Below are 14,823 nucleotides of genomic sequence, written 5' to 3'. Positions count from 1 at the left end.
TCTTATTTATTTTGTGGTATTATTTATCCAGACCTGAAAGAGCAAGGTTGAGATAGCCCACTATTATAGTTTTGCTGTCTATTTCTTTTCAACCTCTTAATTCTCCTTTGAATTTAGGCTACAACTTGGGATTATTTTAATATTGATATTTTTCATTTTTATGGTACCCTTTAGCAAGATTTAGTTTCTTCCTTATCTCTTTTAATTAGATCAATTTTTACTTTTGCTTGATCTGAGATCAGGATGGCTACCTCTGCTCTTTACCTCTGTATGTATCACTCTTCTTTAAATGTGTTTCTTGTAAACAACATATTGTAGGAATCTAGCTTTTAATCCAGTCTGCTATCCGCTTACACTTTATGGGAGGGTTCACCCCATTCACATTTACAGTTAAAACTAGTAAGTCTGTATTTCCTACCATCTTATTATCCTCAGATTATATTTTTCTCTTTCTTTTTCCCCTTTCTCCCCTCCACAGTGTTTAACTTATGAGTACCCCTTGCCTCAAGCAGTCCTCCCCCTTTAGAATTCCTACCCCTTTAGGGTCCCTCCCTTTTTCTTATACCTTGTCCCTACTAGTTTTGTTTTCTATTTTATTTAGCCTACCCCTTCCCTTTTTGCCTTTCCCTTCACACTTTTCAATAAGGTGAGAGAAGTTTCTTTATAAACCAAATATATCTAATATTTTCCCTTTGAACCAAATCTGATGAGAATAAGATTCACACAATGTTCATCCCCCTTCCTTCTTTCCCTCACATATAATTCCTCTTTCTCTTCCTGAGATGTAATTTCTCTCATTTTACCTCCACTTTTCCCCTTTTCTGGTACAATCTCCTTTCTACCTCTAGTTCCTTTTTTATATTATAAAAGTAAAATCAAATTATACATGCAGTCTCTATGTATACCCATAACAGAAATACAGTTCTTAAAAGTTCTTATTACCTTTTTAATGCTTCTCTTGAGTCCTATATTTGGAGGGCAAATTTTTTGTTTAGCTCTGGTCTTTTTATCAGAAATAAATGGAAATCACCTGTTTCTTTGAATGCCCATCTTCTTCCCTGGAAGAAAATGCTCCATTTAACTGGGTAGTTTATTCTTAGCTGCATTCAAAGTTCCTTTGCCTTTCAAAATATCAGATTCCAGCCCCTTTGATCCTTTGAAGTGGAAGCTGCTAAATCTTAAGCAATGCTTATTGTGGCTTCATTATTTGAATTGGGTTTTTTTTTTTTTTTTCTGGCTGCTTGTAATATTTTTTCATTGGTCCTATAGTTCTGAAATTTAGCCACAATATTTCTCAGAGTTTTAATTTTCAGGTCTCTTTCAGGTGTTGTTTGGTGAATTCTTTCAATGGCTATTTTACCATTCTTCCGATTCTATGACATCACGGCAGTTCTCTTTGATGATTTCCTAAAAAATAGTGTCTAGGTTCTTTTTTTCATCATGGATTTCAGGGAGTCCAATAATCCTTAGATTGTCTCTTCCAGATCTATTTTCCAGGTCAGTTGTTTTCCCAAATAGGTATTTTACTTTTTTTCCTACTTTTTCTTTCTTTCTTTCTTTTTTTTTTTTTTTTTTTTTTTTTTTTTTTTTTGGTTTTTCTTGACTCTTTGCTTTGATTCTTGGGGTCTCATCAAGTCATTCATTTCCATTTGTTCAGTTCTGATTTTTAGTGAATTATTTTCTTCATTTACTTTTTAAATTTTTTTTTTGTATTCTGTACAAAAAATGTTTCTGTACAAACAAAACGAATGCAAACAAAATTAGAAGGGAAGCAACAAACTGGGAAAACATCTTCACAGTTGAAGGTTCTGATAAAGATCTCATTTCCAAAATATATAGAGAAGACTCTAATTTATAAGAAACCAAACCATTCTCCAAATGACAAATGGTCAAAGGATATGAACAGACAATTTTCAGATGATGAAATTGAAAATATTACCACTCATATGAAAGAATGTTCCAAATCATCATTAATCAGAGAAATGCAAATTAAGACAACTCTGAGATACTACTACACACGTGTCAGATTGGCTAAGATGACAGGAAAAAATAATGATGATTGTTGGAGGGGATGCGGGAAAACTGGGACACTGATACATTGTTGGTGGAGTTGTGAACGAATCCAATCATTCTGGAGAGCAATCTGCAATTATGCCCAAAAAGTTATCAAACTGTGCATACCCTTTGACCCAGCAGTGCTACTACTGGGCTTATACCCCAAGATGATGCTAAAGAAGGGAAAGGGACCTGTATGTGCCAAAATGTTTGTGGCAGCCCTGTTTGTAGTGGCTAGAAACCGGAAAATGAATGGATGTCCATCAATTGGAGAATGGTTGGGTAAATTGTGGTATATGAATGTTATGGAATATTATTGTTCTGTAAGAAACGACCAGCAGGATGAATATAGAGAGGCTTGGAGAGACTTGCATGAACTGATGCCAAGTGAAATGAGCAGAACCAAGAGATCATTATATACATCAACAATGATACTGTATGAAGATGTATTCTGATGGAAGTGGATTTCTTTGACAAAGAGACCTAATTCAGTTTCAATTGATCAATGATGGACAGAAGCAGCTACACCCAAAGAAAAAACACTGGGAAATGAATGTAAACTGTTTGCATTTTTGTTTTTCTTCCGGGTTATTTTTACCTTCTGAATCCAATTCTCCCTGTGCAACAAGAAAACTGTTTGGTTCTACACACATACATTATATCTAGGATATACTACGACATATTCAACATATCTAGGACTGCTTGCTATCTAGGGGAGAGGGTGGAGGGTGGGAGGGAAAAATCGGAACAGAGTAGTCAAGGAATAATGTTGTAAAAAAAATTACCCTGCTAGGTTCTGTCAATAAAAAGTTATTATAATTAAAAAAAATTTTTTTTATTTTCAATTGAGTTTTTAAATGAGTTGTTTTGTTCTATGCAATTTTTTTCCATTTCACAAATTTGGTTTTTAAGGGGTTATTTTCTTTTTCCATTTCAAAAATTCGATTTTCCTGGTAGTTATTTACCTTTTCTAATTGACAAATTCTGTTTTCCTTGAAGTTATTTACCTTTTCCATTTCACAAATTCTGCTTTTCAGGATGTTGGTTTTTTTTTTTTTTTTGTCAAATCTATCTTTTAATGAGTTATATGCCTTTTCCAAACCCTCTTGCAAAGTTTTCCTTTCCTTTCTCCATTTTTCTTCTAGCTCTCTTTTGAGCTCTCTTTGTTAGAATCCTAGTGTTAACTCAATGGAATTAATACAATGCTTATTGGTTCACACCTTAGAGCAAATCCTTACAAAGTGATAAGTCAGTTGCCTAATTTAGCATGGTATTTAGCAAATTCTCTAACTCACTAATGTATTTAAGTACTCATTGGGTTCCGTATGGGAATTCACAAAGTTTTTTCTGGAATTCCCCTCCCTTTAATCCCTCCCTCAGAGGAGGAGTCAACCTTTGGAGATCATATATAAAGAAGCTCTTAGCTTCAGGTTAGTTAGTTCGGAATATTGCCAGGAGTTGGAGAGGAGTACTCTGGGAGGAAGCCCACAAGCCCACTCTCGGAGGTGAAGTCATATTGATTCCAACTTTTACCTTGGTGCTGGCTGGAACATTGGGTTGAGCTAGAGGGCAAAAGACTAAACAAGCTCTCGGAACCAAGGAAAGCTGAGGCCTCTAAGAAAGCTACCTGGAAGGAAGGCGAAAATAAACATTTGCATTTATCAGCTGGCTGCATTTGAGGTGATTATTACTTTTAACTGAAACTAAGGCTGCCTCCAGAAAACCTTCCCGAGAAACCTGCTCCCACAGAGAACCTTAATATTATATTAGAGAACACCACAGAGGTCCTTTTAATAATATATATATATATATATATATAAAATAATAAATTTCTTATGTGATAGGGACCAGACTATATCACCCTTTGGGGCTTTATCTGGAGACAATCTGCTTTTAGTCTCCTCAGGATTTGAAATCTGTCTTTCTCTTTCACCATAGAAACTATAGAGTTCTTTTTGCCTTTTTACTCATTAAAAAAAAAAAAATTTATACCACCTTTTGGGGCTTCATCTGGAGACAATATGCTTTTAGTCTCCTTAAGATTTGAAATCTGTTCTTCTCCTTCACCATAGTAACTATTTATAGTTAGAGTTCTCTTTGCCTCTTTACTCATTAAAAAAAAAATGTTAGAATCTGCTTTTAGGGTAAGGAAGGTTTTCCAAGCTTCCTTTACAGGCAAAGCAGCAGCAGAGTGGCAGCGGCTATGCTGGATCAGTGCTGACTCATTTCCAGTGCTTGGTGGGCATGGCCAGGTCCACTTTTCAGGGTTCTCTATTTACTTATTTTATGTATTTATCTATGTTTGTGTTGAATGTTTTATAATTTCTCTGCTGATCTACTGGCTTGCAGCCAGGGGAGAGTAGCCAATACTGGTATAAATTCTTCTCTGCCATTGGGAGTCTACACCACCCTGGATTTGTAGAGCATGCTCTGGCATCCTGTGCCTGGCCACTTCCTCCCCTAGACCACCAAAACAGACCTTTTCTGGCAATCTTTGAAATTATTTTCTGCTGATAATTTGTTGCACTCCCAATATTCATGGATTCTGCCAATCCAGAGCTAATTCAGAGGCTGGATTTCGAAATTAATGTGAGGGTAATAGGAGAAGGTCAGAAAGAAACGTGAGTCCTCTCCACCATCTTCACCCTACCCTCCAATAGAATTTTTTAAAAAGAAGTTCTAGGGGCTCTCTCTTCCCTCTATATCAGAGTACAATCTTCTATGAGTTGTAAAGTCCTTCATGATCTGTCTTCAGAATTTGGGATATTACTCTCCTCTTCAAATATTCCACATTTTAGCAGCAGTTCAGATGTCCCTCCAAGGAATCTCTGGTTCATCCAAGCAGGGCAAGTGAACACAAAAAAGGATGAAATATTTATTCACCCTGATCCATGACAAAACCCAGCCATGTCAAAATAAACCTATAGCCATTTCCAGGCTCTTTCAAGGAATCTCAGAAGTCAGATAAAGAATTAAGTCAGGCCCACGAACACAAACAATATTGACAATTAAGATAACTGGGCCTTAGGCTGAAACTGGACAAGTTCGGGATAAATTCCAGTGGCAGAAAGAAACAGAGAACTTTCTACACTTCTTATATATGCTTGAGAATTCCCCCTCTACTTTCTCACCTGTTCAATTACTACTCATTTCCTCATCATTTTCAGCTTCATAGTCATCAGCAGCTTCCTTGCCATCCTCTTCATCTCCCAGTCATCATCTGTATCACCTAATCCTTCCAGTTCATTCAATATCAGCTAAAGTGGTTTCTTGCTGCTCCCCACAAATAGCATGGTAACTCATCTTTGTACATTTGCACAAGTAGTCATGCTACCTGGAATTCTCTGTCTTTTCATTTTGGCCTCTTAATCATTCCTACTTTACTTAGAAGCTCATCTCAAAATAGATTTTTGTGGGGGGGGGGTCACAGAAACTTCTGGGAAATATCCTAGAAGGATAGAGACCCAATCCTGGGACTGAGTTATTAGAAATTCTGAAGAAACCTAGAATTCTAATAGACATTATGAGTTTTGTTGTTTGGGGGTTCTAGTGAACTCAAGAATTTGACTGTCTCAAGTTTTGGGGTACTATACAAGGAGGCCAAGAGCCAAAGGAAAGAATGTGGGCATTTGGTAGAAAAGTAGTAGCAACCTGTACCTAAGACCAGACCAAACCAGTTATATGTAACAGTGAAAGCCAAGTCTAAACAGCAGTCTTTTTAAAAATTAAATTTTATTTTAATTCCAAGTTCTCTCCTAATCTTATCCCTCTCCCTCACTCATTGAGAAGGCAAGAAAAACAGCATCCACTACATATATGTATGGACATGAAAAACAAATTTCCACATTAACTATGGCCCCCCTTAAAAAAAAATAAAAGAAATTATGCTTCAGTCTGTACTTTGATTCTCTATCCAATAACTATCTAGAGGCAGACAGAATGTTTCTATGAGTCCTTTTATACTATAGTTGCTCATTGCATCAATCAGAGTTCCTAAATCTTTAAAAGTTGATTATCATTACAATGTTATTATTATTATGTAAATTGCTCTTCTAGTTCTGGAGCTGAATTCCAACTCAGATCCTGACTCTAGGACTTTATACATATAAGTTTCTATAGGTTAGTCAGCCAGTCTCTGAAGAAAAAAGCTGATAGATGAGATTGTTGTAATCCTCAAGGTACATCCTCCTTGATCTTGGGCAGCAATCCATCCATCTAGATCTCACTTCTATTTGAAGTATAAAAAGACTCTAATCTAGGTTAATTCTTGCACTGAGAGAATAATCCCATTTCCTTTTATCCCTCCACTGGAGTTTGGGGTGACCCAGCTCATGAAGGAGAACCAATCAGAGTGATCTGGGTGGAGACGGATTGCTTTGTTCAGATTGTCGGAGATGTTTGAGTCTTATGATTAAACTATGTTCTCAGCAGAAGGAGCTGAAGAGTTTTAGCTCACCCTCTAATTAATTGATTTTTTAAAATTAATTTTAATTTTTAAAATATGTTTTATTTATAAAACATATGCATAGGTAATTTTTCAACATTTACCTTTGTAAAACTTTCTGTTCCAAATTTTTCCCTTCTTCCCTCCATCTCCTCCCCTAGATGAAGGTAATCTAATACATGTTAAATATGTTAAAATATATGTTAAATCCAATAGTGTATACATATTTATACAGTTTTCTTGCTGCACAAGAAAAATCAGGATTAGAAAGAAAAAAAAACTGAGAAGGAAAACAAAATGCGAGGACACATCAACAGAAAGTGGTGAAAATGCTAGGTTATGGTCCACACTCAGTTCCCACAGGCCTCTCTCTGGGTGTATATGGCTTTCTTCATTACTGAACAATTGGAAATAGTTTGAATCATCTCATTATTGAAGAGAGCCATGTCTATCAAAGTCTTATTGTTGCTGTGTATAATGATCTTCTGATTCTGCTCATTTCACTTAGCACCATGTTCATTAGTTCATCTCTCCAAGCCTTTCTGAAATCATTCTGTTGGTCATTTCTTAGAGAATAATAATATTCCATAACATTCATATACCATAATTTATTCAGCCATTCTCCAATTGATGGGCATCTATTCAGTTTCCAGTCTCTAGCCACTACAAAAAGGGCTGCCACAAACATTTTTTGCACACATGGGTCCCTTTCCCTTCTTAATTCTCCATATATTTTAGAAATGAGGCCTTTATCAAAACCTTTGAATGTAAAATGTTTTCCCAGTTTTAATTAATTGCTTTTTAAAAGAGATTATTAGTAACTTTATTTTATAACATATATTTCCTCCAAATTACATGTTAAAATAATTTTTAACCTTCTATTTAAAAAAGTCTTGAATTCCAAATTCTATCCCTTCTTCCCTCCTCCCTGAGATGGTAAGCAATTAGATATAGGTTATATATGTACAATCATTACCCATTAGGATTGATTTTCATCCATCAAGCATACCCCCTTTTCTAAAAGTATATTAAGTTTTCTAGTCTCTTCATGTCTGTCTTTCATTACCAAAAAAAACCATTGACTTCAATTTATTGATTATTTGCTAGCCTAATTAACAAATTGATTATTAAATACCCAAAAACTCTGTCTCAGGTTTTTCATTTGTCATACAAGCTTTAAAACTTTCTGATTTCTAAATGTGCTTGTCATTTAAATTCCTGCCAGATTTTCATTTAGTTCCTGACTCATGGAGGCTTGGAGAGACTTACATGAACTGATGCAAAGTAAAATGAGCAGAACCAGGAGATCATTATACACTTCAACAACAATCCTATATGGGGATCAATTCTGATAGAAGTGGCCATCTTCAGCAAAGAGAGGATCCAATTCAGTTCCAATTGATCAGTGATGAAGAGAACCAGCTACACCCAATGAAAGAACACTGGGAAACGAGTGTGGACTGCTTACATTTTTGTTTTTCTTCCCAGGTTATTTTTACCTTTCTAAATCAGATTTAGAAATCTTTGTGCAACAAGAGAACTGTATAAATATGTACACATATATTGTATTTAAGATATACTTTAACATGTTTAACATGTATGAGACTGCCTGCCATCTAGGAGAGGTGGGGGAGGAAAGGAAGGGAAAAGTTGCAACAGAAGTGTTTGCAGGGGTCAATGTTGAAAAATTACTCATGCATATGTTCTGTTAATAAAAAAGCTATATAATAACTGGGACACTGATGCATTGTTGGTGGAGTTGTGAACAGATCCAACCACTCTGGAGAGCAATTTGGAACTATATTCAAAAACTTATCAAATTGTGCATATCCTTTGATCCAGCAGTGTTACTACTGGGTTTATCTCCCAAAGAGATATTAAAGAAGGGAAAGGTATCCATCTGTGCAAAAATATTTGTGGCAGCCCTTTTTGTAGTGGCTAGAAACTGGAAATTGAAGGGATGCCCACCAATTGGATAATGGCTGAATAAATTGTGGTATGTGAATGTTATGGAATAATATTGTTCTATATGGAATAATATTGTTCTATAAGAAATGACCAGCAGGATGAATACAGAGAGGGTTAAGAGGTACATAAGTGAAATGAGCAGAACCAGGAGATCATTATATATTTCAACAACAATACTATATGAGGATCAATTCTGATAGACATGGCTCTCTTCAAGAATGAGAGTATCCAAATCAGTTCCAATTAATCTGTAATGAACACAACCAGCTACATCCAGAGAAAGAACACTGGGAAATGAGTATGGACCACAACATAACATTTCCACTCTTTCTGTTATTGTTTGCTTGCATTTTTGTTTTTTTCTTCTCAGGTTATTTTTACTTTCTTTCTAAATCTGATCTTTCCTGTGCAACAAGATAACTGTATAAATATGTATACATATATTGTATATTTAACATATACTTTAACTAATTTAACATATATGGCACTATCTGCCATCTAGGGGAAGGCGTGAGGGGAAAGGAGGGGAAAAGTCAGAACAGAAGTTTTTGCAAGGGTCAATGTTGAAAAATTACCCATACATATATTTTATATATTAAAAAGCTATAATAAAAAAATAAGATAAAATAAATACATAAAAGTGTCAACTATCTTAACATACAATTGGAAAAATAAAATACTATTTTTGAGGGGAAAATAGCAAGTTGTGCATAATAGAAAAAACAAACAACAACAAAATACAACCTTAAACACTTACTAGCTATGTAACTCTGGGCAAGTCATTTAATCCTGTTTGCCTTAGTTTCTTTATCTGTAAAGTTAGAGAAAGAAATAACAAATTGTTGTAGTATCTTTGCCTAGAAAACCCCAAATTGTAGCATGAAGAATAAGACAAAAATGAAACAACAATTGCCAATTAAGGGCCTATTATGTGCTAGGCAATATAGTACATGTAGCACTAAGGATATGTCCAAACAATTAATCTATTATTTCTTTTTTTCATGAATGTATTTAAAGATAAGCATTTTTCGTAAGTTTTTCTTTGTTTGCAATCCACAAATTTAAATTTATTTTATCTATTATAATGCTCTGTAATCAGTAGTCTTTGATTTTACTATTGTAATTGTCTTAGAGCATTATGAACTATGCCCATATATAATGGTAATCTTAATCAATAAATCTTGCATGGATTCTGACTTTTCCACCAACCAGACATTCCCCATTTCTCTCCCTTTCCTCAAAGGGTCCCTTTGTTCCCTTAAACACAAAAGTATTGAAGAATATTGCATAAACTTAGCTGATGAAGCAGCAATAGGATTTGAGAGGATTTTCTCCAATTTTGAAAAAAAAAGTTATACTGCAGATAAAATGGTATCAAATTGCATTCCATGCTACAGAAAAATCTTTCCTGAAAGGGATGTAATATGATTTTTGTGGTCCCCTGTTTTTAGGGGGGGGGAGGGGCAGGCTTCTGTTCTGGCAATAAGTCAGTGATTCTAGATTTTCTGGCTTTGGAGTCTGCCTCAGGAAACTCCCATACCCAATCTGTCTGATTCTGACTACTCTTTAGTCAGATAGCTTCTGGCCTCAGGAAACTGGCAGATCATACTCCTGAGACAATAGTAAATAGACCACCCCTCAGTTCATTGCTGATTGATAATCTGGTCAATGAGAACCAAATTCCTTCCTATCTACGAGCCATAGAATTAGCATATCTATGATAAAAAACTGCATAAATGTATCTCCTTGCTTTTGTTTTTCTGCTGAATTCTCTTACAATTCAGTTCACTTGTAATGGCATTACAATTGCATTAAAGATTTGGTCCTTGGCTAAGGAGATGGGTTCAAGCCTGCAAATTCTTTTGAGACATCTCATAACTTGTGACCTTTTGGGGGCGACCCCTTTCCCAACCTCAACAATCTTATTTAGTTTTTTTTTTAAACTTTTTTTAGTTCTTTTAAAAACTCTTCCAGATTTCTTTTGGATGTGTCTAAGCTTCATTTTTCTTTGAAGCTTTGTTTGTAGATATTTTAAAATCATCTTCACCGTAGTTCTTTATGTTAATATTCTTTTTTCCTTCTATCCTCCATCTTAACTTTGGTCTTTATGTTCTTCCTTACTCCAGACTCAGTGCTCTATCAACTACATTGCCTACTTTCATGATGATAGGTAATTCTCATGTGATTCCTCTGACTGGTTGCTCCATTTTTTTTCTTTGAAATTTCTGGATTTTGTCTACGATATAGAATGAAGTTTGCATATTAGGGTTTCTTTCAGCGGATAGGACAAGTGGGTTCTGTTTTTAATTTTGTTCTCTAGGTAATTGAAAACCAAAATCCTGTCAAAAAAATGAATGCTAAAAATTGTTTTGACATGTAATTAAAGGAAAATACCATTAAAAAGTAACGAATGGATTTTCATGAAGAAAAAAAAGTTTTCTGTGCCCACTGGGCCCAATTGTCTCATATTTGCCCTTTAAAGGCAAAAAAAAAAAAAAATCCCTCTTCTCCCACCCCCAACACATTCACATATTCTGATCTAAATGTTCATTTTTATTATGAAAAAAAACAACCCCCCAATATACATACTCCTCTATATGCTCATTTCTCTTATAAAAAATCTAAAAATGTGCATGTGGTTATATCCAAACATCCATTGGAAAGACAGCTGTGAAGGAATTATAACTAGAGAACAAGGTTATATATGTTCACAAGTTTGAAATGATGTGGAGAATAAAAAATGCCTTTCTCATGCACAAAGAATATAAACTATTCTGTGCTGGGAATACTGAGTTATGCTAAACAGTTGCTGTTGTTGATTGCCATCACATACAATAAAACAAAATAAATCTCCTGGATCAATAACAAACAACAAAAGGTATTTTTGTCTCTTTTTTCCTGTTGTTCTTTTTGCAGGGAGAGGCACAATCTAATATACAGAAATCTTTGTTTCTTTTTTTCTTGCAGAATTGCAAGATGTGCAATTGTGTTGAAATTGTTGTTTCAATTAATTTTTAGTTGACTTTCTATGGTTCTTTAAGCAAACTATTTTGTCACCTGCAAAAAGTGATAATTTTGTTTCTTCTTTGCTTCTGCTTATTCCTGCAATTTATTTTTCTTATTGCTTATAGGTAGCATTTTTACTACAATGAGTAGTAATGGTGATAATGAAATCTTTCCTTCACCCCTGGTCTTTATTGGAAAGATTTTTTTCCTTATGGAAAGTCTTCTAGTTTAATCCCACTATAGATAATTCTTAATGTTAGTTTAAATAGATACAATTCGCCATTTTAAGGAAAGTTATATCTATTCATTTGTTCTAATTTAAGAAAAAACGGAATGGGCATTGATATTAAAAGTTTTTCCTGTATCTTTTGAAATAGTGATTTTGGGGTTTTCTTATTATGTTTACAGTTTTCTTAATATTGAATCAGTCTTGTATTCCTGGTTTAAATTCAGTTTAGTCATACTGTTTAATCTTTATTCTTCTTAATAATATTTAAAAATTTTTTTATCAAGATATATTATAGTAATTGCTCTGTAATTTTCTTTCTTTTGACTTCTTTGGGTATCAAGATGATATTTGTGTTCTAGAAGATTCAGTTGTGTAGTTTGGGCATTGTTCTTTAGATGTTTGATAGAATTTATCTGCAAATCTATTGACTCCTAGTTTTTTTTTTTGGAAATTCATTTATGATTTTTCAACTCAATAAACATTTATAAGCACCTACTATGTGTCAGGCATAATGCTAAGTGCTATAATACAAAAAGAAGTAAAAAGATAGTCCTTGCCCATTTTCCCCCTTAAGGGTTATTTAAGGACTCTTTTCCTGTACTATTAATCAAAACAATTTATATTTTTGTAAATATTCATATGGGGCAGCTAGGTGGCACATTGTCAGGAAGCTTGAGTCAGAAATACTCATCTTCCTGAGATCAAATTTGGCCTCAGACTCTTATTAGCTATGTGATTCTATTAAATCATTTAACCCTATTTGACTCAGTTTTCTCATCTGTAAAATGGGCTGGAGAAGGAAATAGTAAACTATGCCAGTTCTTTGCCAAGAAAATCCCAAATGGAGTCATAAAAAGTCAGACATGACTGAAACAACCAAACAACAAAAAATATTAATTCATTTCATTTAGATTGTGGTATTTACTTGGGAAAAAAATACCTTCTAAAATTGATTTTAATTCTACATTGGTTGTGAATTCACCTTTTCATTTTTGATACCTATAATTTGAGTTTCTTTTTTTTTTTTTATCAAATTAGCCAATAACTAATCTTGATGTATGAGAAACCTTGGGATTATTCCTTCACAGGATATTTTAATCACTTTAAGTTTAGTTACTTTGACAAAGATTTCCATTTTTATTTAAAATTAAAATTTCACTTGTCACTATTTCATATAAAGCCATACTTACAATATGATAATCCCTGGCATTATATAGCATTTCAAGGTTCTCAAAGCACCTTATACATCTCATTTAAACCATATGTACTCTTATCTGAGTAACTCTTTAAGACAGGTACTATAAATATTATTTACATTTTAAGGATGGCAAAACTAAAGCATAGGTTAAATAACTTGTCCATGGTCACATAACTAATAATGGTCAGAGACAGGATTTGGAACTAGATTATGCAACCTACTGTTTATAAGTAACCATCACTATTATTACTATCACCAATGAATCTTCAGTTCAAGACAGCTAAGTTCTTTTAAATAATAAAGATTTAATTGCAAACCAAAACATTAAGTCAGAGAATGGTATTGTCATAGGATCAGAAATGATGGCCTCTTACTCTTTTTGGCTCTTACTCCACTCCTATCTAAATGTTGTTTCCTGAGGCCTTATGACACTGAATACTGTGCATAGGAGGAGAGACACAACTTTTAAATGGCCAAGAAACCTGTAAGCTCTTGATATGTCAATGTGAGGAAGTTTTGGAGAGAGTGGTGAAGGAAAGAAGAGTTAGGAGAAAAAGGGACCAAAGAGATGAGGTGAAAATTTTTGAATGGCTTCCTGAAGTCCATGAAGATACAAACTTAACTTTCTCCCACACGTATGTTCTTAGAATTCTAAGCATTTGCATTCCCAAAAGCTATAAAAATAACTTTACTCAGTAAAATTATTCTTTCCTTAGTCAAAATAAGATTTTTATCTCATTCAGTTGAGAATCTCTATATTTGTGTAATTTTCTTTTTTCTATATAACTATTGTGATTTGAAATCCAAATTTGTTTTCTTTTTGAACCAAGCATTTGGTGGCAGTGATTTAAATTGGCAAGAATAAACTGACTATTCCACTCCCCTTAAGGGTAATAAGGAAGAATGTCTTTAATTCTAAAATCCCAAAAGACCCTCTAGACTACAAATATATCATTTTAGCATTTTTTGGAAATACATGAGGGAGGGAGTAAGCACTCAGTCATGGTTCACCTCCTTTTCATCTCAAAGACAGAAACCATAATCTTACTTGGGGGGAAAAAATGGATGCCAGATCAGATATCTATCCAAGCCACATTTGAGGATACCATTTTATAGGAAATGGTTATCTATCTATCATTCTGTCTACCCATATTACAGATATAAAACCCATGTGAAGAAAATGTGATAATTGTTTTTTTAAAAGAATTCAAAATATTAAGGGGGAAATGGTTGATCACTATAAAAAGTCTTTCAGGGTCACATGATCAACAAGATAGAGTATATTTTATGGATTGTCAAAACTCTCTAAGATATGTATTATGAATTTGAGATAGTTAACTGCAGCTGTCTTCCCCCTCATATCAAATTAGAAAACTGAAACCCACAAGAATATCAAAGAATAATCAAGGGTGGGAATGTAAACTCCTTGGGAGCAGAGACTGATTTTTATAATCGGGGTGGTGATCTAAGATTTGAAAAGAATCTTTTTATACATACCAAAAATAATTATGGATTACTTTTTATAAGGTATGGGGCAGATAGGTGGTAGAGTACGGTGGTTAAAACCTATTCAGGCATAGAGGGTATAGAATCAGGAAAACCTAAGCTCAGATTCAGTCTCAGACACTTATTGGCTTTGTGACCCTGGGGAAATTGATATATACTGTGTCCTCTTTATTCTTTGTGGAAAGGGTGCTCCTGAGTCTCAAACCCTCCTGGCCTCTGGGAGGGGCTCCACCTGAGGGGCCCACCCATTCATGAGAGAAATTCCCATCTAAGTATAATCTCATTCAATTGGAAATCTTGGCCTGAGGCATGGCCAAGACCCTCTATTGTGTTGAAGATTAGTCTCCTGTTCATCAGGAGATTGGCCCCTGGCTTGGAGCCAAAGTGACCCCATAAAATCACAGACTTTTGCAAAAT

Source organism: Sarcophilus harrisii, chromosome 4 (genome assembly GCF_902635505.1).
Source record: "Sarcophilus harrisii chromosome 4, mSarHar1.11, whole genome shotgun sequence".
NCBI lineage: Eukaryota > Metazoa > Chordata > Mammalia > Dasyuromorphia > Dasyuridae > Sarcophilus > Sarcophilus harrisii.
The sequence above is the reverse complement of the archived record's forward strand: the minus strand, read 5'-3'. Positions refer to the sequence as shown.